This window comes from Marmota monax, unplaced genomic scaffold (assembly GCF_021218885.2).
Source record: "Marmota monax isolate L192 unplaced genomic scaffold, Marmota_monax_Labrador192_F-V1.1 WCK01_AAM20220418_F8-fsc00038, whole genome shotgun sequence".
Taxonomy (NCBI): Eukaryota; Metazoa; Chordata; class Mammalia; order Rodentia; family Sciuridae; genus Marmota; species Marmota monax.
This window is the reverse complement of record NW_026692498.1, coordinates 1,752,345-1,779,679: the sequence shown is the minus strand read 5'-3', so window position 1 is coordinate 1,779,679 and position 27,335 is coordinate 1,752,345. Positions and strand designations below refer to the sequence as shown.

Sequence of the window (27,335 nt, the reverse complement as noted above, 5' to 3'; positions counted from 1 at the left end):
GTGGCAGGCACCAGGGGTCAGCTGTGCGTGCCTGGTGAGGGCGGGTCTTGGGCGGTCTTCCAGTCTGGCTGGGGCTGACCAGAGAAGGCTCTGAAAGGGTCAGTGTGGCCTGGGAGGGGCCACCGGTCCAGGGTGTGGTGTAGGACAGGGCCTGCCTGCGCACAGAGCTGTGGGGGTGGGAAAGGGGTCCTCTGCGGGATGGGGGGCTCACGCTGAGAGGGAAGTGAGGTGGGTCTGGCCTCCCTCGGGCAATGTGACATCCCACAGAGGACCCAGGGGCCTTGGCCCCTTCCTGCCTGACTACTCCGGTAAAGGGCTAGTGTGCAGATTGCCCACGGGAGGCCTGTCCTGCAGCCTGAGCTCTGTCCCTGGGAGCAGGAAAGGTCCCTGGGAAACACTGCCTCTGGCCTTGGTTTCTCACCCCATGCCAAGTGCACGGGGGCTCCAGATCCTTCCTGTCCTGTCCTGGGGTCGTGTGACAGTGGGATGAGTGGCTTGGCCTCCACTTGACCCTCGGGACCCCTGATTGGGGATGAGTTCTAGAGTGGTCTCTAGGTCTGGGCATATCTGGACAGACTGCTTGGTGCAGGGTTCTCTGGGGGCAGAGGGGGGAGGTGGCCCTAAGTGTGGCTGCTTCCTGTCCATCACTGAGCAGCCCCTCGCCTTCTCTTCCTTACCAAACGGTCCTTGGCTGGCTTGGGGGCCTCAGGGCCTTCACACTGACTTGTGAGCCACATGGGGTCCTGCTTCCAGGGGTCTAGAGCAGCAGTGTCTGTGGGAGCCGGGGTCGGGGCAGGGCATGGAGTGGGGCAGCATGTTGGAAGGACTCCTGGGGACTCCAGGCATCCTGGGCTTGTCCATGTGGCTCCAGCCTCAGCCTCCGAGGCCACATGGCAGTGTGTCCTCTGCTATTGTTTCCCACTCATAAGGAGCGCCCAGAAATCCCAGCACCATCTCCCCACCTCAAACCCTTCACTCTACCACGTCCACAAAGACCCCTCCTCCTCACAGGGTGGGGGTCAGCTGATGTCTCTGGGCCTGTTCACTTGGCCCTGCCAGCCATCTGGCTCCCTTCAGAGCAGAGCTCCCAGGGAGGAGACCTCTGCTGTCCTCTCCAAACCCACATCAGGCGGCCTTAGCCTCCCCAGGGCAGTTCTCTTGGGTCCCTGGAGTCCGTGAGGTGGCCCCGTCATGGCCCCTGGCTTCGCAGCACCCACCCAGGCACTCGCTGCTCCCTGGACAGTCCCTTCCAGGGCGGGTGGGTGACTCCCAGGCTGACCCTGCGGTCAGTCCCTCCCCTGACCTCTTCGCAGGTGCCTAGTTATCTCCTGAGCCCTCCTAGGTGTCTCAAGTGTCTGGACCTGCCCTGCCCCCACGCCACGCCATCTCCCTTCAGCCATCCGCCACGATTTTAGCCACTTGGCCCAGATCCCAGGGCCATTCCCCTTCAGATCAAATGTCCTGATTTTTAAAATTGATTTTATTTGGCTTCATTACAGTGAGTTTTAGTTGTGAAGCAGAGGAGAAGAATTTAGAGCTTCAAGTGGACATTGGGCAAAGTGGTTTCTGATCTGCGGACCTCGGGGCAACGAACCTCCCCCGTAGAGGGTCGGAGCGTGAGTGCTGCAGCTCTGGCACCGTGGCCTGGGGTCCCTGCTTGACGGCTCACTCGGGCCTTCAGAAGCAGCCGTGGACCATTCATAAAGGGCCAAGGGTGCTAGTGGACAATGGCCACCTGTCCACCACTTGCCTGGGGAGACAAGGAGGCGAGATTGGGTCTTTATCACCAAATGGAACCTCACAGAGGCACGTGGCCCAGGCAGTCCTGGTGCACAGTCTCCACTTTTAAACAACGAACGAACGAGAGCATTTCAAAGACACTAAGGATTTCCCAGAGCGCGGCAGAATAAACAACTTTCCCATTTGTTAAACAATGATAAGCTTTTCTAACTACACTAAGTGAGTATTCTGGTCAGGGCCAAGTTTCTGCATAGTAGTCCAGAAGTGGATTAAGAAACAAATGGATTTACTACTTTGTTATTGTGGTAAAACAGACAGGACATGAAACTTGCCATCACTAGGTTTCCAAGCTCACTCCAAGACTGCGCGGCTGTCACCCCCTCCAGAGCGTCACATCTCCCAGACTGGAAACCTTCAACACTGACTCCCCGCCCTCCAGCCCCTGATCCCCCAGAAGGGCACCAAGGACCCTCGATGCCACATCCGTGACTGCTCCTCCCCTGCCTTCCTGCTGCCCCCCACACTAATACCTGCCCCTATGTTAGGCCCTCCCCCTCCTCGTGAGCCCCTTGGGGCTGCCCATGACCCAGGCAAGCACTCTCCAGGCTCCATGGCTGCAGGCTCAGATCTGGGTCAGCAGCCTGAATCTGTACCCCAGACGCTGCTCCAAGTCAGCTAAGAACATGCCTGCCTATCCCTAGGCCCCAAACCAGTCGGCATCTCTCCTGCCCCTGGATTCCTGGGCTCAGGGGATCCACCACCCTGGTCAGCATGGCTGCAGCACCTGGGCTGCCAAGGGGGACTTGAGTGAAACCAGGGCCCTGGAGACCGGTGTTCCACCCAGGAGAGACAAGAGAGGGACAGCAGTGTGGACACCACCCCTTTCATGCTGGGGGGCTCAAGTCGGGCCATCCTGGTCACCCACATGGACCTGGGCGAGGGGAGCCAGAGGTTCACAGTCTGCCCAGTGTGCTCCCTTCTGCCCTGCAAGGCAGGCTGGACCAGGCTCCCCTCACTTCCAGCAGCACAGAGCAGACCCCAAAAGTGAGGCTTGCCAGGTCGGGCACAAGCCACAGGATGACATCCTGGACAGTGGTGGGTGGCATATAGGAGATCCACATCACCCTGTGACGTCACAGTGATCACAGTAGCTCCAGGTGTGATGTGCACACTCGCCCGATGCTGGGGGGCGTGAACACCCCCACTGCTGGCCTAAGGGTCCACTCCACGCACTTTTGATTGTCATTTAGAGTCTACTCCTTTTATTTTTAAAACAGAGAAGTCTGCTGAGCTCGGTGGCACAGACCTGTGATTCCAGTGACGCGGGAGGCTAAGGAAGGAGGATCTCAAGTTCAAGGCCAGCTTCAGGAACTTAGCGAGACTCTGTCTCAAAATAAAAAAATAAAAAAAGAGCCGGGGATGTGGCTCAGTGGTAGAGCACTTACATGTTGTGCACAAGGCCCTGGTTTCCATCCCCAGCTCTGCCAAAAAAAAAAAAAGCGGCATTCTGTGGATGGCAGCAGATACACCTTGTCCCTGAGCACACAGGACCCACTACTGCTGTCACAGTGGGAGGCCCCTGGAGTGACAGGCCGCACACAAAGCCACAGGGCCACCAGCGGCATGAGGCCTCTCCCTTACTGGGCTAGCTTGAGACCAGCCATGGAAAGCAACCTGGCCATCAGCCTCCGAGGGGACAAGGTGGCTCCAGGAGGTGGAGAACAGGCTGGTGGGCCACAAGGGGCAGTGGCTGCTGCTGACACCCACTCCTCAAAGCCACCTGCACTGGGCTGCACCCTGCAGCTGGATGGCCATGGGGGAATGAGGTCACTCACCTCTGAGGCTGTAGGAGCCCATGCCAGGGCCCTGGGGTCCCCAGCTGGGCGTGTGACATTGATCGTCCCTCAGTCACTGTCCTGGCTGCCACACGGTGTTCTATCTAGAGGAGAAAAGAGAAGGCCTGTGGGAGTTCAGTGTGACCTGGTGTGGGAACGGCCACCTTTCCCACCGTGTGTTCACGCTTGTCCGGTTGCAGTTAGAAATGAACCTTCCGGTCCACGGACAGGGGTCAAGTTGTCCAGAGACGCTGCGGGGCTTCACAAGGCCATAAAGAAGGAAATCAGGCGCGAGCCGGCCACGCACGGGGCTGCGGGACCTGGAGCTGAGTGGAAGCTGGAGGGAAAGGGGGTTCCTGGAAACGGAAGGGGAGAGTTGAGGGGAGGATGAGGGGAGGGCAAGGGGCGAACCGGGCGGTAAAGCTGACTGATGGTGTCACCCGCACACGCGGAAGTTCACAGCGCGTCCCGCTGCTGGTATAATCACACCACACCAATAGACAGTGGATCACATCCTGAGGGGTTTCCAAACTTTAAATAAGAATATTGGAAGGGGAGGCTATTGAGAGAGTCCACATTCTAAATGAATGCAGGTAGAGCCGACATAGATGTGCTTCGTCGTCACTGCTGTGAGTGGCTTTACCTGGAGGCTGACACACGGGCGGAGATGATTCTGTGCCAATGGACTTGACTCCTGTTCCTACACAGGATGCAAAACCACTTCACTGCATCACCAACTTTAATTTCATATTTCTCTATTTTAATGAAACCTTCATGAAGGTCGCAATAAAGATGGCATGAAACAAAAGTAAGTGGGGGGCGGTGCGCCCACCTGTAATCCCCACAGCCTGGGAGGCTGAGGCAGGAGATGGTGAGTTCAAAGCCAGCCTCGGTAAATTAGTGAGACCCTGTCTCTAAATAAAATATAAAAAAGCCTGGGGTGTGGCTCAGTGGCCAGTCACCTCTGGGGTTTAATTCCTGGTACCGACCAACCAACCAACAAAAACCACAACAAAACAAAGTAAAGCGTTGCTTTGGGATAACACAGGGGTGGAGCAGAGAGGCCTTGAGGGGTGACAATCAGGTGACAGGTTTATAGAAAGTTCCTTACTCAGGTCCCTACATTCGCTCCTGTGGGGAGTTTCCATTGAACACAGTGGGGATTCCCATATCCCAGTGACGTCCCAGCGTCAGGGGAGTCCGCGGGCAGCCTTGCTCCTGGAGAGTCAGGTGGCCGGGCTGAGCAGCCTGCACTCTGCTGGGTGGCCCCGTTGGCCCCATCGGCCCTGCCATGGACTGTGGGAACATGCAGCCCCGCCAGGGGAGGAACTGGAGCCCTGACCACCCCAGAAAGTACGCAGTCCCTTGGAGCCAGAGCTGAGCCAGGCTGGAGCTTTGGGCAGGGTCACCCTGCATTCCCCTGTGAGTTGGGGACCGGTTAGATCTTCCCTGATGTAAAATTAGTGCAAATTCAACTTCTCCTGAAAATACATGAGGCTTTTGTCCGGGGGAGCAGGATGGAGGCCTAGCCCTCCCAGCAGCCCGTGCCCAGCCCAAGGGTCCACAGCTCATGGACTCTCCTGGGTTAAACCCATTCTTCCATTTTCATCAACAGCCTCTTTCCCACAAGTGGCCAGTCCCCACACCCGCAATCACTGAAGAGGGTAAGTGGCCACCGCTTCCCTCGTCCCCTGCCCCTCTTCTCCCATTCCAGGAAGTTGGCGGCAGAGCAGGAGCAAGTGGGCCCCCGCCTCGTGGCTGTCTCTGGCTCCAGGTGAGGAGGGCAACAGCACCATGGGGGAGGGTCCTTCTCTCTCCTGGTCCCTGATGCCCCTCGGCCTTCCCCTTCCTATGCTCGCTGTCCTGCAGGCTGTGGCTCTGAACACCACATCCTCGGTCAGGGCGGGGACTGGCCACTGCAGCCTGGCAGCCATACGTGCTGCTTACTGTAGGGCTGGTGGCCTGGGCTGGCTCCAGGTCTGCAGGGCCCCTGATGCCCACCCCGTCCTGTCTAGATTCCCACCAAGGGCCCTGCTCTGGCCTCAGTGCACCGCAGACCCACCTAGGAGAGGTGGTGTCCACCCTAGGGCCTGATGCCTGAGCACCACGGAAGTCCCCACAGGCTGCTGCAAAACTGGGCTGCAAGAGGCCCCCAAGGTGGCAGGGACTGGGCAGAACACGGAACCTGCAACCAGGGCTCCAGAGCCAAGTTCTGCTGAGGGCCAGGGAGGATGGGGAGGGGCTTCTGCAGGAGGCGGCAGCTGTCCAGGATAGAATGAGCCGATAGGCCTGAGGACACCAGAGGCAGAAATCCTGACTTTCCAAGGTGTTTCAGCCTTGGGAGAGACGGAACACCAGTGAGGGTGGGAGCTGGAGCCTCCTCACTTCCAGGGAGGTGCTCGCCAGAGGCCGCACACAGCTAAGGGCCAAGCAGCACCCACCATCAACCAACAAACACGGTCCAAGCACAGCCTCCAAAACTGTGAGGTAAATAAGACCCTTTTCTTCATAAAGTTGGCCTGCCTCAGGTATTTGGTTATAGTAATGTAACACAGATTAATGCACATGGATTACACATCTGAGATTCAATCAACAAGAAATTGCATGTATGGGAACTTTGTCATTATACTCTAAACAATACAGCATAATAACTGCACCATTCATTCTACAACTAGATTCTCAATATTCCATATTCTATTATTCCCGTTTTTTTATTTCCATAGTTCATACTCCATTCTGAGTATTCCAAGTCCTTCACCAGTCTTCTATTGCTAATTCCATAATCCATACACCAATCTTGTTTTTTTTAACAGGGTCTACTATGGACAATGTAATATGTTGTTAAGTAGAGAGTACAGAGAATGGGAATCATAGTATGCTATTTGGAGTACAGGGCATACAAACTGAAGAAAGGTAGTGAAAATGGAATAAGCGGATTGGTTTATGTAGGAAATGGAGTATTAAGAATGGGGAATTGAGGAGTGTGGAGTTCGGAGTTGGAGAGTAGTGTATGAAGAATGAAGATTGGACACTAGAAAGTAGAATAGGGGAAATGAGGCTGAGAATGAAGTATACACTATGTAGATTGGAATATGAAGTACTGATAACAAAGAGTGGAGAAGGGGGTATGGATAATTGACTATGGAGACGGGAAAACAAAGAATGGATATAAAGTATGAGTATAGAGTATATAAAGTATGGATAATGATGCCTAGAGAATGGAGTAGGGATTAAGGAGATTGGAATTTGGAAATTTAAGTTAGAGAATAGAGGAAAAGGCTGGAATACAGAGAATGGAGAGTGGGATTTAAGAAAAGAGGATGAAGACTGGAGTATTGAATATGGAACAGAGAATGGATTGTAGAGAGTTCAGGATGGAGACTGTAGTATGAGGAGGGTGGTATAAAGAACAGTGTGTGCAGAATGTTGTGTCGAATATGAACAGCAGAGAAGGAAGGGTGGACTAGGGGGTGGAGTGCTATGTATGGAGAATGAAGAAAGAAGAAGGGAATGTTGCAGGTGGAATGAAGTACTAATTGTCAAGTCAAAAGACTGGAGAATTGAGTGTGGTGAAAGGAGTAAGGAGAGTGGATGTGAAGAATGGAGTACCGCTAGGTGCTGTGATGCACACCTATAATCCCAGTGGCTCGAGAGGCTGAGACAGGAGGATCACGAGTTCAAAGTCAGCCTTAGCAATGTCAAGGCACTAAGAAACTCAGTGAGACCCTGTCTCTAAATAAAATACAAAATAGGGTGGAGATGTGGCTCAGTGGTTGAGTGTCCCTGAGTTTAAAAAAAAAGAATGGAGTACAGTATATGGAAAAAAGATTATGGAATATGGAGCATGGATAATGGAGAAGGGGTTATAGAATGAAGAATGAAATGGATAATAAAAAATGTTCTGTGTAGAGTGGAGAATGGAGAATAGAAAATGGAATGCAAAGTTTAGAATCTGGAGAATGAGAAAAGGAGTCTGGAGATTGAATACTAGAGTGAAGAGTGGAGAAGGGCATTTGAATGGGCATAGATATGGTGAGTGTGGAATGGAGAATGAAGATGGGCATGGTGTATGGAATATGATGGTTGAAGAATGGAGTGCCAAGTATGGGGTATGGAAAATGAAGAATCACAACTGAGTATGAATATGGGAAATAATTGTGTACAGTGCAGCAAGGAGAATGTAAAACATATAGGAGGATGAAGTACAGGCTAAGAAAAATGGAGCATGGAGGATAGAAAATAGAGCATTAAGAATGGATAATGCGGGGCTGGGGCTGGGGCTCAGTGGTAGAGCTCTTGCCTAGCGTGTGTGAGGCACTGGGTTCCATTCTCAGCACCACATACAAATAAATAAATAAAGATCCATCAACAACTATAAAAATATTTTTTAAAAAAGAGAATAGATAATGGAGACATGGAGAGTAGAACCTGGATAAGAATTATGTACTACGAAGAATGGTGCAGAAAAATGTACAAAGAGGTACAAAGTGTGCAGAAAAACAAATGGAAAATAAAGAATAGAAACCGAAGAATGCGGGGAAGTAATACTAATGAGCAGAGTACGGGGAATGGAGTGTGAAGATAGGAAAATGGAAAAACCCAGATTGAATAGAAAATGTGAAAATCTGGATCTTGATTTTGGCAACAGGTCGGGTTGGACAATGGGGACTGCAAAAAGGAATTCAAGTGCAGAGAACGGAATATAACATATGGGAAACAAGCCAGGTGACACACACCTGGAATCCCAGCTACCTGGGGGATGGAGGCAGGAAGGTCACAAGTTGGAGGCCCAAATGCACAACTTGTGAGACCTTATCTCAAGATGAAAATAGAAGCACTGGGGATTTAACTCAGTGGCCCGTGATATATAGAAAGGGTAAAAGACATCGAGAAAGAATGGGAACCAACCACCGCCTGCACCGCTGCTGCCTCTGATTCCGCTGCTGCCAGCCTGAGATCGCCTGGAGGTCTTCTTTCTGGGTGTCACTGCCACAGAAGAAACCACTGCCCTGGACGCTACTGAAGCTGACCCTGCTGCTGACCCCCGGAGATCACCTGGAGACAATGACCCCCGCAGCTGTAGTTGTCGCTGCCTCTGCAGCTGCCACTACCGCTGGCCTACTGCCCGCTGCCAACCACCACCACTACTGCTGCTGCTACCACAGCCTGGGGGACTGCTTCAGGGCAGACTCCAGGTCTGGTTGCATGTGGATGCACCCATTTGGGGACACCAGCCAGGGTCAGGGCCCGGGTGCCAGCAGGTTTCCCACCACAAGAGCCTCCGTCTGGGGACTCCAGCTGGGACCTGCAGGCCCAGTGTGGGGGTGCCTGCAGGTTTGGAGGAGCCTGGGGTCTTCCTGCTGAGAGTGCTGGTGGCCCTTGTCTTGATGCTGCATCTCGGGGTTGCTCCTTTGCATGAGTGGATCCCTGGTGGTCTCTCTGCAAGCAGGGGCAGCACTGAGATCTTGGGACTGCAGCGTGGCTGATCCTGAGATGTCTGAAGCCCAGATGGGTGGGATAAAGACTGGGTTTGTGAGGGCTGGTCTGGGTTTGGCGATGCTGAGAGAACACTGACAGAGACAGTTCAACTTTCCAGCAAGACTTATTCTATTTTTTGATTCAGTAATCTCTCTACCATATTTGAAACAGGTTTTTTATGCATCAGTGTGTGGAGGATAATGATATATGATTGGCATTTTGCATTTTTGTTGTATTCTTATGTCTTTAATTTTTTTCTCTTTGTTCATATTCTTCCTCTCTCTTGTCTATTTTCTTTCCAACTTTTCTCAACCAACAGCCAATCTCTGTCGGCTCCTCTTCCACTCTTCCTGTGAATTTTTACTTCTAGCTTCTCTCTTCTTCCCTCATGAATATTGCATACTTACACTACTTCTGTTCTCTCACCCACCATTTGAAACTGTATATTGTTTTAACAATATTCTGTTTGTACTATAGATAGTTATTGAACTCATCATTTTGGTTCAGTGCAAGAAAGCAGTAGACACCTTAGCGGGAGCTGTTAGGTTTAAGGCTGTATATTGTGTACACTGGGTACTGTTGATATTGGTCTCACCATAAAGGTAAAGTGCTGCAAACCTTCAGGGACACTATAGGTCTACGGGGTAGAAATTATCCTGCCTTAGATCCATAATTTTAGATGGGAGAATACACTAACAACATGGAAAAACAAGGGAATAAAGTGCCCCAAACAAACCAAGATGCTTCAACAACAGAAGCCACTAATAACACAGTGGAAGAAATGTCCAAGAAGGAGTTCATATTGTATATAGTTAAATTGATATGTGAAGTAAAGGATAGCATAAGGAGTGAAGTCAAAGAAAAAATACAGGGCTGGGGTTGTGGCTCAGCGGTAGAGTGCTCGCCTAGCACGTGGGAAGCCATGGGTTCAATCCTCAGCACCACATAAAAGTAAATAAGTAAAATAAAGGTATTGTGTCCAGTTATAACCAAAAAATAAATATTATAAAAAAAGAAAAAATACAGGAAGTAAAAGATCACTTTAATAAAGAGTTAGAGATTGTGAGAAGAAAACAAGCAGAAATCCTCAAAATGAAGTAATCAGTAAACCAAATTATAAATTCATTAGAAAGCATCACCAACAAATTAGACCACTTGGAAGACAGAACCTCAGACAATGAAGACAAAATATTTAACCTTGAAAGTAGAGTTGAACATGCAGAGAAGATGGTAAGAAACCATGAACAGAACACCCAAGAATTATGGGATAACACGAAAAAACCAAATTTAAGATTTATTGGAAGAGATGAAAGAGCAGAGAAACAAACCAAAGGAATGGAAAATCTTTTCAATGATAAAATAGAGAATTTTCCAAACCTAAAGAATGGGATGGAAAATCAAATACAAGAGGCTTACAGAACCCCCAAATTACAAAATTACAGCAGACCCCACCAAGACACATTATAATGAGAATGACTAACACAGAGAATAAAGATAAATCTTAAAGGCTGTGAGAGAAAAAAATCAAATTATATATAGGGGGAAACCAATTTGGATCTCAACTGATTTCTCAGCCCAGACCCTCAAAGATAGGAAATCCTGGAATAATATATTTCAAGATATGAAAGAAAATGGATTCCAACCAAGAATTTGATATCCAGCAAAATTAAGTTTCAAATTTGAAGATGAGATTAAAACATTCATGATAAACAAAAATGAAAAGAACTCACAACTAGAAAGCCTACACTATAGAGCATTCTCAACAAAATATTCCATGATGAAGTGAAAAAAAGTAAAAACCAGCAAAAGGAGGATCCACACTAAAGGGACATTCAACCAAATGAGAAACTAAGACAAATCAAAAACCAGAAATAAATCAAAATGACAGGGAATGCAAATCATATCTCAATAATAACCTTGAATGTTAACAGCCTAAACTTATCAATCAAAAGACATAGAGTGGCAGATTGGATTAAAAAGCAAGACCCAACAATATGCTGTCATCAAGAGACTCACCTTGTGGGCAAAGTCATCCACAGGCTGAAGGTGAAAGGATGGGAAAAACTTATCACTCATGGATTGCATAAACAAGCAGGACATAACAATTATAAATATTTATGCCTCAAACAATGGAGCATCTATGTACATTATACAAACTCTTCTCAATTTCAAGAGTCAAATAGATCACAATACAATAATACTGGGTGACTTTGACACATCTCTCTCAGTACTGAACAGATCTTCCAATCAAAAACTAAATAAGGAAAATATAGAACTGAATACTATAATCAATGATTTAGACTTTATATATATATATATATATATAATATTTTATCCATTAAGGAGCAAATATACTTCCTTCTAAGCAGCACATGGCTCCTTCTCTAAAGTAGACCAGATCTTATGTCACAAAGCAACTCTTAGATACAAAGAAGTAGAAATAATACCCTGCGTTCTATCAGACCACAATGGAATGAAATTAGAAATAAATGATAAAATAAAAATAGAAGCTACTATAACAAATAGAGACTAGTAATACACAATTGAATGATGAATGGATATTAGAAGAAATCAAGGATGAAATAAAAAATTCTTACAGGTAAATGAGAACACTGATACAACATATCAAAATCTCTGGGACACTATGAAGGCAGTACTAAGAGGAAAGTTTATTGCGTTGAGCTCATGCATTAAAAGAATAAAAAGTCACAAAATACACCCCTTCATGTTCAACACACTAGAAAAGCTGAAGATAGTCGGAACACACCTCAACATTGTAAAAGCTGTATATGCTAAACCCAAGCCCAGCATCATTCTAAATAGAGAAAAGTTGAAAGCATTCTCTCTAAAAACTGGAACAAGACAAGGGTGTCCTCTTTCACTATTTCTATTGAACATCATCCTTGAAAGTCTAGCCAGAGCAATTAGCCAAAAAAAAAAAAAAAAAGAAAGAAATTAAAGGAATACAAATAACACTACATCTCAAAGCCCTAGAAAAAAGAAGAACAAATCAACACCAAAAGCAGCAGAAGACAGGAAATAATTAAAAACAGAGCTGAAATTAATAAAATCAAAACAAAAGAAACAATTTTAAAAATTGACAAAGCAAAAAGTTGGTTCTTTGAAAAAATGAATAAAATATATAAACCCCTGGCCATGCTAATAAAGAGAAAACTCAAATTACTAAAATACAAGATGAAGAAGGAAATATCAAAATGGACACATCTGAAATACAAAAGATAATCAGAAACTATTTTGAAAATTTATACCCTAATAAGATAGAAAATGTCGAAGATATCAACAAATATGACCTACCCAAACTGAATGAGGAGCTCAGACACAATAAAAATACATCAATTTCCAGTAATGAAATAGAAAATGCCGTTGAAAGCCTTCCAACCAAGAAAAGCCCAGGACCAGATGGATTCTCAGCCGAGTTCTACAAGACCTTCAAAGAAGAACAAACACCAATACTCCTCAAAGTATTCCATGAAATAGAAAAGGAGGGAACCCTTCCAAACTCATTCTATGAGGCTAATATCACCCTGATTCCAAAACCAGACAAAGACACATCAAGGAAAGAAAACTTCAGATCAATATCCCTGATGAACATACATGCAAGAATTATCAATAATATTCTGGTAAGTTACATGCAAAAACACATTAAAAAGAGTGCACCATGGTCAAGCGGGATTTATCCCAGGGATGCAGGGTTGGTTCAACATATGGAAATCAATAAATGTAATTCATCATATTAATAGACTTAAAAACAAGAATCATATGATCATCTCAATAGACGCAGAAAAAGCATTTGACAAAATACAGCAGCACCCCTTCATGTTCAACACACTAGAAAAGCTGCAGAAAGTAGGAACATACCTCAACATTGTAAAAGCTGTATATGCTAAACCCAAGCCCAGCATCATTCTAAATGGAGAAAAAATGAGAACATTCCCTCTAAAAACTGGAACAAGACAAGGATGTCCTCTTTCACCATTTCTATTGAACATCATCCTTGAAAGTCTAGCCAGAGCAATTAGACAAAAGAAAGAAATTAAAGGAATACAAATAGGTTAAGAAGAATTCAAACTATCACTATTTTCTGATGACAGGATATCTAGAAGATCCAAAAAACGACGCCAGAAAACTTCTAGAACTAATATATGAATTCAGCAAAGTAGCAAAATATAAACTCAACACCCATGAATCAAATGCATTCCTATACATCAGCGATAAATCCACTGAAAGAGAAATTAGGAAAACTACTCCATTCACAATAGCTTCAAAAAAAAATACCTGGGAATAGATCTAGCAAAAGAGTGAAAGATCTGTACAATGAAAACTACAGAACACTAAAAAAGAAATTGAAGAAAACCTCAGAAGATGGAAAGATCTCCCATGCTCCTGGATAGGCAGAATTAATATTGTCAAAATGGTCCTAGTACCAAAAGTATTGTACAGATTTAATGCAATTCCTATTAAAATCCCAATGACATTCTTCATAGAAATAGAAAAAACAATTATGAAATTTATTTGGAAAAATAAGAGATGCAGAATAGCTAAAGCAATCCTTAGCAAGAAAAGTGAAGCAGGAGGCATCACTATACCAGACCTTATACTCCAGAGCTATAGTAACAAAAATGCCTGGTATTGGCACAAAAATAGACTTGTAGACCAATGGTACAGAATGGAGAACACAGAGACACCCACATAAATATGGTTATGTCATACTAGACAAGGTGCCAAAAACATTCACTGGAGAAAAGATGGCCTATTCAACAAATGGTGTTGGCAAAACTGGAAATCCGTATGTAACAAAATGAAATTAAATCTCTATCTCTCACCCTGCACAAAAATCGACTCAAAGTAGAACAAAGACTTAAGCACTAGAACAGAGACCCTGTACCTATAGAAGAAAAAATAGGCCCAAATCTTCACATTGGCCTAGGATCTGACTTCCTTAACAAGATTCTTAAAGTGCAAGAAGTAAAATCAAGAATCAATAAATGGGATGGATTCAAATTTAAAAGACTTTTCTCAGCAAAGGAAACAATTAATAAAGTGAGGAGAGAGCCTACAGGTTGGGAGAAAATCTTCACTACATGCACCTCTGATAATAATAATAATCTCTAGGATATTTAAAGAACTAAAAAAAAAAACCTATCATCCAAAAAATAAATAACCCAATCAATAAATGGGCCAAGGACTGAACAGACACTTCACAGAAGAAGAAATACAACTGATCACCAAATATATGAAAAGGTGTTCAACCTCTCTAGCAATTAGAAAAATGCAAATCAAAACTACTCTAAGATTTCATCTCACTCCTGTCAGAATGACAATCATCAAGAACACAGGTAACAGTAAATGTTGGTGAGGATGTGGGGGAAAGGTACACTCACACATTGCTGGTGGGACTGCAAATCAGTACAACCACTATGGAAAGCAATATGGACATTCCTCAGAAAACTTGGAATGGAACCACCATTTGACCCAGCTATCCCACTCCTTGGTTTATACCCAAAGGACTTAAAATCAGCATACTATAGTGACACAGCAACATCAATGTTTATAGAAGCTCAATTCACAACAGCTAAAACATGGAACCAACCTAAGTGTCCCTCAATAGATGAATGGATAAAGAAAATGTGGTATATATACTCAATGGAATATTACTCAGCTTTTTTTTGAGAGAGAGAGAGAGAGAGAGATAATTTTTTAATATTTATTTTTTAGTTTTCGGTGGACACAACATCTTTATTTTTATGTGGTGTTAAGGATCGAACCCAGCGCCCCGCGCATGCCAGGAGAGCGTGTTACCACTTGAGCCACATCCCCAGCCCATTACTCAGCTTTAAAGAAAAGTAAAATTATGGCATTTGCCAGTAAATGGTTGGAATTGGAGAATATCATGCTAAACAAAATAAGCCAATCCCACAAAACCAAAAGGCTGAATGTTTTCTCTAATATGCAGATGCTAACTCACAATAAGGTGGGGGGCACTTATAGGGAAGAATAGATTACCTTGGATTGGGGAGGGAAGTGGAGGGGATGTGGGGATAGGAAAGATAGTAGAATGAAACAGACATGATTACTGTATGTATTTATGTGACTGCATGACCAATATGATTCTGCAACATGTACACTCAGAAAGATGAGAAATTGTATCCCATCTATGTATGATATATCAATGTGCATAAATGTATTCTACTGTCATGTATAACTAATTAAAACAAATTTAAATTTTTTTAAAAAAGAAAAGAAAGAATGGATTGGAGAATGTAATATTGAGAATGGAGTATAACTGAATGTATGGAGAATTCAATATAGAGAATAAGTAGGAGTGGAGAATGGAACTGGCTGTGTGGAGTGTAAAAATGTAGAATAGGGTCTTAATAATGGAATAAGAATGTGTATTTAACATTAGAATGGAGTATAAAGTATGTAATGTGAAAATATTTATATAGAATGGAATATAGGGTGTGGAGACTAGAGTATGGGGAAGGAAGAAGGAAGAATGGAGTAAGAACATGAAGAATGGAGTACAGGAAATGGCAGATAGAATATGGAGAATGGAACATATTCAGAATGGACAATGAAGAATGAAGTATACATTATGGCTACAGGAGTACCAACAATGGAGTGTGGAGAAAATGAAGAATAGAGTATAGATAACAAACAATGGAGTATTAAGTATGGAGAATGGAAAAGATTTCCAGAAACAGAGTATGGAGAACTATGAATGGAATGGAGAAAGGAGTTTAAAATTAGATGGTGTTTGAAGCATAGGGCCTGGGTATGGTAAACGCAGCATGGCAAATAGAGTTTGAACAAAGTAGAAGAGATGATCAAGTACAACGACAAATGGCACAAGTGCTATGGAGCATAGACTTGAGAATGGAGTAAAATGTACAGAGTAAAAAGTGTATGGAGAATATGGAAAAGAATAAATATAGAGAACAAAGAGTAAACATAGAGAACAAAGAAAAGGAAAGAATACATAAAGAGAACAAACAAAAGTAAATTAAGTATAAATAATAGAGTATTGAATACGAAGTGGAGAATAGATCATGGTGTATGTAGTAAGATGGAAAATGGAATCTGTTGATTTGAGTGAGGAAAATGGAAAATAGAGAATGAAGATTGAAAATGGAACATAGAATATGGTGAATGGTGTGTGCAATAGGAGGATGGAAATGGATAATGTGATATAGAATGAGGACAATGGAATATGGGGAGTATGCAAAAGAAATATTGGGAATGGCCTATGAAAAGTGTTACAAGAGTGTGGAGAATGTGGTAGGAATATGGAAAATGGAGAATGCAGTATGAATAATGTTCAATAGATAATGAAATGTTGGAATATGGAGAATGGGTTATAGAGTGTGAAGTCTGGAATTTCTGAAATGTGGAAAGGAGAATGAAGTATGTAGAATGGACAGTGGAGTATAAAGTATACAATACAGAGAATGTCGAATGGAGTGTGGTAAATGGAACAAGGAAAATAGAGAATAGGAATAAATGGAGTATCGAGTATGAAGAATAGAGTATGAAAAGCAGTTTATGGAATGGTGAATGGAATGGATAGTAGGAGGAGGATTATGTGATATGAAAATGTTTATGGGGAATAATGCAGAGTTGGAAAATAGAATAAGGAGAATGAAATGTGGAATATGGAATGTGGGTTACAGGACATGAATTTTGCAGTTTGGAGAATGGATAATAGAGTATGTTGAATAGATAATGGAATATTCAACATAGAACACAATTAATGTAGTAAGGAACAGAGAAGAAAGAATGGAGTATTAAACATAGAGAACAGAGTATAGAATATGGAGTGGAGAGTATAGGACGGATTATGGTGAATGGAAAAAGCACAGTACATAAGAAAGAATGGAGAATACAAATATACAATGTGAAGTATGGAGGGACAATGCTGTAGAGTGAATGGAATAAGAAGAATAAAAATGAATAACAAAATGTAAGTGTAGAGAATTGAATATGGAGTATGAAGAATAGAATGTGTAGAATGGATTATGACAGAAGATAATGTAATATGGATAATAGAGCATAGAATGGAGTGTGAAGTATGGAGAATGGCATATGTTGTATAGAATACAGAGTTATAAAACAGAGGATACAGAATAGTATGTGAATAATGGAGCATGGCAAGTGAGGATGGATGAAGGAGAATAAAGGTTAGAGAATAGATTATAGAATATTAACAATGATATAAGTGTGGCGAATGGTGAGTGGAGTATGGTGTATGATGAATGATAAGTGAAGTATGGATTATTAATAATGGCTTATAAAGGGGAAAAGGCATGTAGACTATATAGCATGAAGAATAGAATATAGAAATAAGTTATGGAGTGTGAGTAATGTAGAAATAGAGTGAGGAGAAAGTAAAATAGAGAACAAAGTGTAGAATTTATTGAATGAAGCATGGAATTTGGAGTAAGGAGTAGCATACATGGTATATGGAGAATAGAGAATGAAGTTTAGAATATGGAATGTAAAGAGTATGTCATAGTGTATAAAAAGGATGCATGGAATCTGAACAATGATGTGTAGAAAATATTTTATGGATTGGAGAATAGAGTGTAGAGTATGGATAATACACTGTAGAATGAATTATGGGTGTGGAGAATGTAATACAGAAAACAGAGTATGAAGTATCTAGGATGAAGAATGGAGTATAGAATATGGAGAATAAAGTAGAGAATATGGATATACTGATACTTGATAATGGAGAATGGTGGGAGGAATATGATTATACATAGAAAATGGAGCATTATGTATGGAGAATGGTGGATGGAGTATGGAGAATGAACAGGAGTACTGAATATGATGAATGGAGTATAGTGTGTAGAGAACAGAGTATGGTATATAGGGAATGGAAAACAGAATGTGAAGAATGATTTGTGGAGTTTGAAGAACTGAGAATGGAGCATGGTTAATAAAGAATGGAGAAGGTTGTACGGAATATGGAGGAAGTAGAATGGAGAGTATAGGAAATGGAATGTGGAAAATGAGATAGGGAATATACCATATGGACTATGGAGAATTGAATATAGACAATTTTAATGAAGTTGGAATATACAGAGTGAACAATGGAGCACAGAGTACACAGAACAGAGAAGCTAAAATTAAAAATGAAGAATTTAGAATGTGGAGATCAGAGTATGAAGACTAGACAATGGAGCATAGAATCTGGAGAAAGGAGTTTGAAGTGTAGAGATGGATTATGTTGTATAGAAAATGAATAATGGTACAGACAATGGAGTATGCAGTGTGGAAAAGAGATAATGGAGTACAGGATATGGATAAGAGATCACAGAGAATAGACAATGAAGCATGGTGATTAGAAAATGGAGAATGGTGTATGGAGACTGGAGAGTGGAAAATGTTGTGTGGAGACTGTAGAATAGAGTATGGAAATGGAGAAAGGGGGATGAAGAAGAATGGACTACATTATGGAAAAAAATATATAAAATATGAACAATAAAAGATAGATAATGGAGTAACAAATATGGAGACTGGAATATGGAGATGAACAACAGATCATAAAGAATGGAGAATAGAATATAGTATAAGGATAATGGAGTAAGGAATATAGAGAATAAATAACGAAGACCAGGAAATAGTTTCTTCAGAAAGGAGAATGGAAAATTGAGTATAGAGATTGGAACATAGAAAACTTACAGTAGAGCACAGAGAAGGAATCATGGAGATAGGAGAAAAAAATATGGAGAATTAAAGTGATACAATATATGGAGAACAGAGGGTGGAGAATGGGGTATGGAGAATGTAATAATGCACATAGTATGGCATATATCATATGGAGAATAAATAATGGAAAATTAGTATGGAGTGTGGAGAATGAGATGGGGAATGGAAGTGTGAGGATTATGTGTAGAATATGGAGTATGGAGACTAAGGTGTAAAGAATAGAGTATAGAACATGAAGAATGAAGTGTGAAAATGTGTAGAGAATGATTATGCATAATGAAGACTAGAACATGTGTAATGCAGCATGGACTAGAGAATATGGAAAATAAAGATTGGAGTTTGCATTATGGAATTTGTAGTAGAGAATGGATGTAAATTATGTAGTAAATTAAATGGAGGCAGGAGATGGAATATGAAGAAAATATAATGGAGCATGAAAATGGCATATAGAGCAAGGAGTAAGAAGAATTGAGAATCAAGACTGAAATGTGAAGTTTAGAGAATAGGTTATAGAGAACAGAGAATGTGAACTACAGAAAATATAGTATGGAGAATATAATATGAAGAATGCAATGTAGATAATAGGAAATGGTGTAGAGAATGGAGTACAGAGAATGAAGAATGATATGGTGAATGAATTATGGAGAATGGGGAATGAAGAATAGGAAATAGCATAAGAAATTTAGAATATGGAGTATAGATTAAAAACTTGAGTGGACAATGGAGTCTAATATGGAAAATGGAACACAGAGTATGGCTAATGGCATGTGGAGTATAGGTATTAGACTATGGAGAAGGGAGAATGAAAATTAAAGTGTGGAACTTGGAATATGAAGTGGAGGATAAAGCATGGTATCTTTATTATGAAGAATGGAGTCAGGAAATGGAACATAAAATATGAAGAATGACATTCAAAATACTGGGTATGGTGAGTGAAGAATGGATAATGGAATACAGAATATGGACAATGGAGAACGGAGATTGGCGTATGGAGACTGAGGTAAATGTGGATAATGACATATGGATAACAGATTATGGTACATTAATAATGGGCAATGGTATATGTAGTATAGATCATGGTGTATAGATAACGAAATATGGAGGACAGAATATGAGAATAAGGAATAGGGGATGGTGGAGTAAGGAGAAAGGAGAGTAGAGAATGAAGTATGTGTATAGAGAATGGAGTTTAGTAACAGTATATGAAGAATGTGGATAATGGAGAATTGTACAGAGTCTAGAGAATGGAGCATGGAGCATGGAGGCTGGAGTGTGGAGTCTACAACATAAAGTGTAGAGAATGGCAGATGAAGGACAGAGTGGAGCATTGGGAAAATAAGACAAAGTAGGAGATGGAGGATGGAATATGGATCGTGGAGGACATAATGTGGAGCATGGAGGAAAAAATATTGGGCAAGGAGAATGAAGTGTGGGGTTGGGAGGGTGGAGGGTGGAGGACAAAGGATGGTGTGTTAAGACTAAAGGATGGAACATGAGGCATAGGGGAGGGGAGACTGGAGCATGGAGGATGGAATGTGGGCCATGGAATAGGCATGTGGTTCCTGGAGGGTGGAGTGAAGAACCTGGTGAATAAAATGGAGAGAAAGAAAGATGGAGTGTGGAACACAAACAATGGATCGTGGGGCATGGAAGGGGAGTTTGGAGACTGTGGATGGAGTGTGGGGTTTGGATGAAGGTGTAGAACCTGGATATAGGAATGTGGAACATTGAAGATGGATTGTAGAGCATGGAGGACAGAGTATAGACACTGAAGGATGGATCATGGGGCATTGAGCATGTTGAGAAACTCGGAGGCAGAGTGTGGGACATGGAGGACACAGTATGGATCATGGAAGACTGAGTGTGGAGTTTAGAGATTGAGTGTAAAGCATGTGGGATGTGGTGTACAGCATTAAGGATGGAGTGTGGATCCTGGAATATGGAGTGTAGGGCATGGAGGACAAAGTGTGGGGTTAAAGGGTATAATGTGGAACATGGAGGATGCAGTATGGAGACTGAAGGTCAGAATGTGGATCATGGAGGACAGAGTGTGGAACCTACAGGAGGAAGTATGGAGCCTGGAAAATGGAGTGTGGGTCTGGAGGATGGAGTGTGGGGCATGGTGGATGGAGTATGGCCCATGAAAAATGGCTTGTGGAACATGATGAACAGATTGTGGAGCACAGAGGACAGAGTGCAGAGACTGTGGATGGAGTGTGGGGCTTGGTTGAAAATGTGGAACCTGGAGGAGTGCAGATTATGGAGGATGTCGTGTGGAGCACGTAGGACGGATTGTTGGGCATGGAGGATGGAGTGCGGATTGTGCAAGGTTAGTGTAGGTCATTAAACACAGAGAGCAGAGCCTGGAAGACTGAGTATGGGGCATGGAGGATGGAGTGGAGAGAATGAAGCGTGGAGAATGGAGGACAGATTGTGGAGCATAGAGAGTGGAGCGTGGAGACAGAAGAATGGAGCATGGGACATGAAGGAGGGTATACAAACAGGAGGATGGAAAGTGGGACATGGAGGACAGAGTGTGGAGCATGGAGTACTGAGTAAGGAGCATGAAGAATGGAGTATGGAACATGGAGAATGGAGTGTGGAACATGGAGAATGGAGTGTGTGACTTGGAGGATGAATTGTGGTGCATGAAGGACAAAGTGTGGGGGGAAAGGTTCAATTGTGGAGATTGAAGGACAGAATGTGCAGCATGGAGGACATGGTGGGAAACCTACAGAAGAGTGTTTAGAGCCTGAAAAATGGACTGTGGAGCCTGGAGGATGGAGTGTGGAGACTGGGAGACTGTGGGCCACGGAGGACATGAGGTGGGGCATGGAGGGTGGAGTGTGGGGATTGGGAGACTGTGGGCATGGAGGACATGAGGTGGGGCCTGGAGGATGGAGTGTGGGGATTGGGAGACTGTGGACCATGTAGGACATGAGGTGGGGCCTGGAGGGTGGAGTGTGCACCTTGAAGACAGAGTGTGGAGACTGAAGAACAAAATGTACAGCCTGGAAGTCAGAGTGCAGAGCCTCCAGGAGGGAGTCTGGAGCCTGGGAAACGGAGTGTGAAGTCTGGAGGATAAAGTTCAGACATGAAGGACAAAGTGTGGACCTGGAGGACAGAGTGTGGAGCACGAAGGGTGGACTGTGAGGCGTGGAGGACAGTGTGCACATGGAGGATGGAGTGGAAAGGATGGAAGACAGACTTGAAGAGTAGAGCCTGAAGTGGAGACTGAAGGATAGAGTGTGGGGAATGTGGGAGGGTCTGGAAGCTGGAGGACAGAGTGTGGAGCATGGGCCATGCCATATGCAATGTTCAGGATCGTGTGAGGCCTGGAGTGCTGAGTGGGGGCACGTAGAACAGAAGGCAAAGCCAGGAGAATGGAGTGCGGAAACCCAGACATAGAATGTGGAGTGTGGAGCACAGGGTGTGGGCAATGGGGATGGTATGTGAATCCATGTGAATGGAGTGAGGGGCATGGAGGAGGGTAGGGCCTGGAGGAGGAGTATGGGACATGGAGGATTAATGGGTATCAGGCAGGATTGAATGTGGAGCATAATAGATGGAGTGTGGAACCTGGAAAACGGAGTGGAGAGGAAGGAAGATAGTGTGTATCAAGGAAAATGAATGGTGGAGCATGGTGGGCAGAGAATGAGACCTGAAGGATGGCATATATGACATGGAAGAGAGGGCACAGCCAGGCAGATGGAATTTGGAGTCTGGAGGAAGAAATGTGAAGCCTAGAGATTGAGTTGGAAGCATGCAGGAGAGAGTGTGGAGCATGGGGGATGGAGTGTGGAGACTGAAGGTCAGAGTGTGCAGCATGGAGGACAGAGTGTGGAGCCTCCAGGAGGGAATGTAGAGTCTGGAGCCTGGAAGATGGAGCGTGGTTCACAAAGAATGGAGTGTGGAGCTGCCACTGGAGTGTGGGGGATGGAAGACAGAGTGTGGGGCACGCAGGGGAGTGCGAGCCTGGAGAATGAAATGTGGAGCCTGCAGGACAGAGAGCTGAGCATGGAGGAGGGGGTGAGCCCAGAGGTCTGAATGTGGCCCCTGGAGTATGAGAGTGAGGCCTGGGAGCAGAGTGTGCAGTGGGAGAATGGAGTGGGAAGAGTGAAGGACGGAGTGTGGGGCATGGAGGGACAGAGTGTGGGACGCTGACAGTGGAGTGTGGACAAGTAGGAGTGAGTGTGGAGCGTGGAGAATGGGGTGGAAAGAGGGAAAGATGGAGTGTGGGGCCTGGAGGAGGGAGCATAAGGCACGAGGAAGGTGCGGACTGGGAGGAGGGAGTTCTGAGCCTAGAAAACAAAGGGTGGAGGCTGCAGGGTGGAGCCTGGGAAATGGAGGAGGAAGTGTGGATCGCAGAAGCCTGAGGGACAGAGTGGTGGGACCTGGAGAAAGGGTGGAGAGGATGAAAGATGAATCTCAAAGCCTGGAGCACGGAAGATGGAGTGCGGAGGCTGCAGGATGGAGCGTGGAGTAGGTGAGGAACCTGGGGAAGAGTGTGGACACGGAGGGTGAGATGTGCAGTGTGGAGGGTGGCGTGCAGGCCATGGAGGAAATGTCTTGGGATAGAGGAGGGGTGTGGGCCTCAAGACAGAGTGTGGTGTGTGGAAGACGGATGGTGGCGTCTGGAGGACAGAATGAGGAGGCTGAAGATGAACTGGGGCATGGAGGATGGGAGAAACCTGGAGGCCAGAGCGTGGATCATGGAAGACCGAGTGGAGCATGGAGGAGAGTGTTGGGCCTCCAGGAGGGAGTGTAGGGTCTGGAGGATGGAGTGTGGAGCAGGAGGGTGGAGTGTGGGTGATTCAGGGTGCAGGTGAGGTGGGGAATGAAATGTGGGAGTGTGCAGCAGGCAGGAAAGTGTGGAGCATGAAGGGTAAAAAGAGCAAGCAGCCCGGGACAGAGAGTGGGCATGGAGGGTGGAGTGTGGGGCGTGGGGTGGAGAGAATGGAGGATGGAGACTGACAGAGGGATCGGGGATACAGAGAGTGCGGAGCGTGGAGGACAGAGTGTGGGACACTGAGGACTGAGAGGAACCTGAGGGTGGAGTGTGGGGTGTGGAGAGGTGAGGGTGGAAGACAGAATGTGGAGCAGGCAGGATGTGTTCTGAGATGATCAAAAAGAATTTCGGGACTGAAGGACGTACCATGAGGCATGGAGGAGGGTGTGGGAGCTGGAGGATGGAGCTTTGAGCCTGGGAATGCAGTGGAGACTGAAGGAAGGAGCAGGGGGCATGGAGGACGGGGAGAAACCTGGAGGCCAGAGTGTGGATCGTGGAGGATTGAGTATGGAGCATGGAGGGTGCAGGGTGGAGCCTAGAGATCGAGTGGGGGGTGTAGCACTAAGGATAGAGTGTGCAGCCTGGAGGGTGGAGTGGGGGGCATGGAAAACGGAGGATGCGGCATGGAAGACAGCGTGTGGAACCTAAAGAAAGAGGGTGGACATAGAGGATGAGGGTGAAGCCTGGAGGCCAGAGTGGAGCCTGGAATGTGGGGTGTGGAGCCTGGAGGGTGGAGTGGGAGGCACAGAAGACGGTGTGCGGAGCAGGGAGGAAGCAATTTGGAGCCTGGTAGATGTCGTGCAGAACCTGGAGAACAGAGTGGAGAGGACGGACGATGGAGTGCAGAGCAGGGACCATGCATTGTGGATTGTGGAAGGGAAGCCTAGGGATTGTGGATGGAGAGTCGGGCAGGAAGGAGAGTGCGGAACCTGGAGATGGGAATGTCAGACATTGAAGGTAGATTGTGGAGTACAGAGGACAGAGTTTGAGGCTGAAGGATGGATTGTGGGGCCTCGAGGTGAGTGAGAAACCTGTAGGCCGGAGTGTAGGACATGGAGGACTGCGTGTGGAGCCTGCAGATTGAGGGTAGGCATGGAGGACAGAGTGTGGGGCCCAAGGTGTCCTTGGAGCATGGAGGACAGAGTGCGGACCCTACTGGAGGAAGTTTGGAGCCTGGAAATGGAGTGTGGAGCCTGGAGAATCAGGTATGTGGCATGGAGAGGGTGTGGATCTGAATGACAGGTGTGGGACTTTGAGGATGTCATGTGGTTGGAGGGCTGAGTGTGGAGCACGGACAACAAGTGTGGAATCTGGAGAGTGGAGTGGAGAGAATGGAGTATGGAGAGTGATGGATGGAGTGTGGACATGAAGGGTGGAGTGTGGGCATGGGGGTGGAGTGTAGACCATGGAGGTTGGAGTGTAGAACATGGTGGATGGAGTGTAGACCATGGAGATGGAGTGTAGACCATGGAGGTGGAGTGTAGACCATGGTGGATGGAGTGTAGACCATGGTGGATGGAGTGTAGACAATGGTGGATGGAGTGTAGAACATGGAGATGGAGTGTAGATCATGGAGGTGGAGTGTAGACCATGGAGATGGAGTGTAGACCATGGTGGATGGAGTGTAGACCATGGAGATGAAGTGTAGATCATGGAGGTGGAGTGTAGACCATGAAGGTTGGAATGTAGACCATGGTGGATGGAGTGTAGACCATGGCGGATGGAGTGTAGACCATGGCAGATGGAGTGTAGACCATGGGGGTGGAGTGTGGGGGTGGAGGTGGAGGCTGGGGCCTTCATAGCAAGGACACTGCAGTGTGCGATGTGTGATTTGGAGTGTGGTCAGTGGAGTGGGGTGTGAGTGTGGCCGGGTCCCTCCTGTGTCCTGCCCTGCAGTAGCCACCTCTCCTGCAGTTGAGGACACACATTATAGGGCAAGCACTGTGCCACCCGCTGTCAGGCCCTAGGTTGTGCTGGGTGCCCTGGGGACACATGCAGTGCAGACAGTGCTCGGGGGCAGTGACAGGAGCCTTGCCACGTGCTGCTGGGGACTCACTTACCCCTTGGGCCAGGCTCCGTGCTGGGCCTTGCTGGCATCTGAGTGTCTCCTGGGCTCTCACAGCTTCCCACTTTATGGCTATGCACTCACTGTGTGTCACATGCTGTCCCAAGGACTGGTGCATCTGTGGGCCGTGAGTGAGGGAAGTCTCAGTTTCCCCCTTGTTCAGGGGCCACACCTGCCACCTCTCAGGGGTGACGGGCAACTCAGGGACATCCCCAGAGAATGGCCCATGCCTGCCCAAGAGTGCCAAGGAAGCAGCAGGCCAGGGGCGGGGAGGCCAAGAATCTGGGCCTCAACCTGGTGGCCTTGGTGGAAACTGCAAGGCCTCCAGGGGCCTTCAGGCTGCCCTGGCACAGAAGGAGCCCCCAGAGAAGCCTGGGATTGACATGCTGCCACAGGTGGCCTCCCAAGAGGACCTTCCAGATGACCCAGTGTCCCAGGCCTTCTCCCAAGATGGCCTCTCTGGAGCCCTGGGCCCCACCACTCCTGACCCTGAGCCACGGGCTGCCTCGCCGCCCCCTCTGGGCCTCGCCCTCACCTTGGGTCTCTAGCTGGCTCCCAGAGCCTCTGCGTCTTCCACCGCCCAGTCCTGCCAGAGGAGGATGCGGACCTGATGGAGCCTGCGTTAGCCAGCAGAGGACCCTCACTGGCCCTCCTTCAGTGGCACCGACATACGCCGGCCTGCGTGTCTCCGCCTGGCCCTGACCTCGGGCACACCTCCCCACCCAGCCCACAGACACGCAGGGCCAGGCCCCAGGAGCTCATGGGGCCAGGAAATCCACCCAGGCCTGCTGGCGCCCCGCCCCGCGCTACCCACCCCGCTGGGCCCGCTGGGCTGACTGACAGTGGCAGGTGGCGGCTGCCCTGCCGCCTCCCCCGCCACAGCCCAGCGAGGGGCTCAGAGTGCCCCCCCAGCTGCTCTGGCCACTGCAGCAGGGTCTCCTGTGAGCCATGTCCCCCAGGCAAAGGTGAAGGCCACCGAGAGGGCCTTGCACAAGCCAAGGCAAAGGTCAGAGGCAAACAAACCCCACAGGGCGGCTTCGATCCTCTTCCACGAAACGGCCCCTGTCCCAGCCCCGGCCGGGTGGCCAGCAGGGAAGCCTGCCAAGTCTGCTCACCGTGCCTCTGCCGGCCCCTCCTGCTCCAGCCACCAGGCCCCGGTCCTGGCCCTTGCCCCTCCCCACGGGAAACCCCCGAGATGAGGCCTGGACCCCGCAGTCCTACTGCCCACACTGGGCTTGCTGACCGATCCACTCAGAGAAGAGCACACGCCCAGGCTGAGGACCCCAGGAGCCCCACATGTCGGGGACACTCCCGCCGCCCGTGCGGTGCTGAGACCATAGGCCAGTGCCTCCTGGCAGGCCAAGAGCCGGAGCACGCGGGAAACTGAGGCCGGGAGGGAGAGGCACCTGGGGGCAGGGCTGGACCCATCCAGAGATCTCTGTCCACTGGAGCCCTCAGCCTGGGCTTTTCTCCCCCGGGGTTCCTGGTGCAATGGCAAAGGCTGGAGCACCATGTTGAGGTGGGCTCCACCGACCAGCTAGGCCACATCTGCTTAGGGCAGTCCTTTTGAGAAGGGGAGGAAGCTGGTCAGAGTAGGCTGGTGGGGGAATCTGAGTCCTCCATGGGGGTGGGTGGGCCAAGCCCTAAGGCTGACCATCTCTGGTCCCACAAGTTCCTCCAATGGGCTCCCTGCTTG

At 46.8% G+C, this 27,335-nt stretch overlaps 1 long non-coding RNA gene across 1 annotated transcript; it reads right to left on the bottom strand.

Moving 5' to 3' along the window:
* Positions 1-1,624: 1,624 nt before the first annotated feature.
* Positions 1,625-26,336, bottom strand: LOC124092837 (uncharacterized). Its single transcript, XR_006851705.2, has 4 exons — positions 26,175-26,336; positions 25,635-25,757; positions 3,576-3,679; positions 1,625-1,750 (listed from the first exon to the last, which is right to left on the bottom strand). It is a non-coding gene; the product is annotated as an uncharacterized LOC124092837 (long non-coding RNA).
* Between the last annotated feature and the right edge of the window lie 999 nt (positions 26,337-27,335).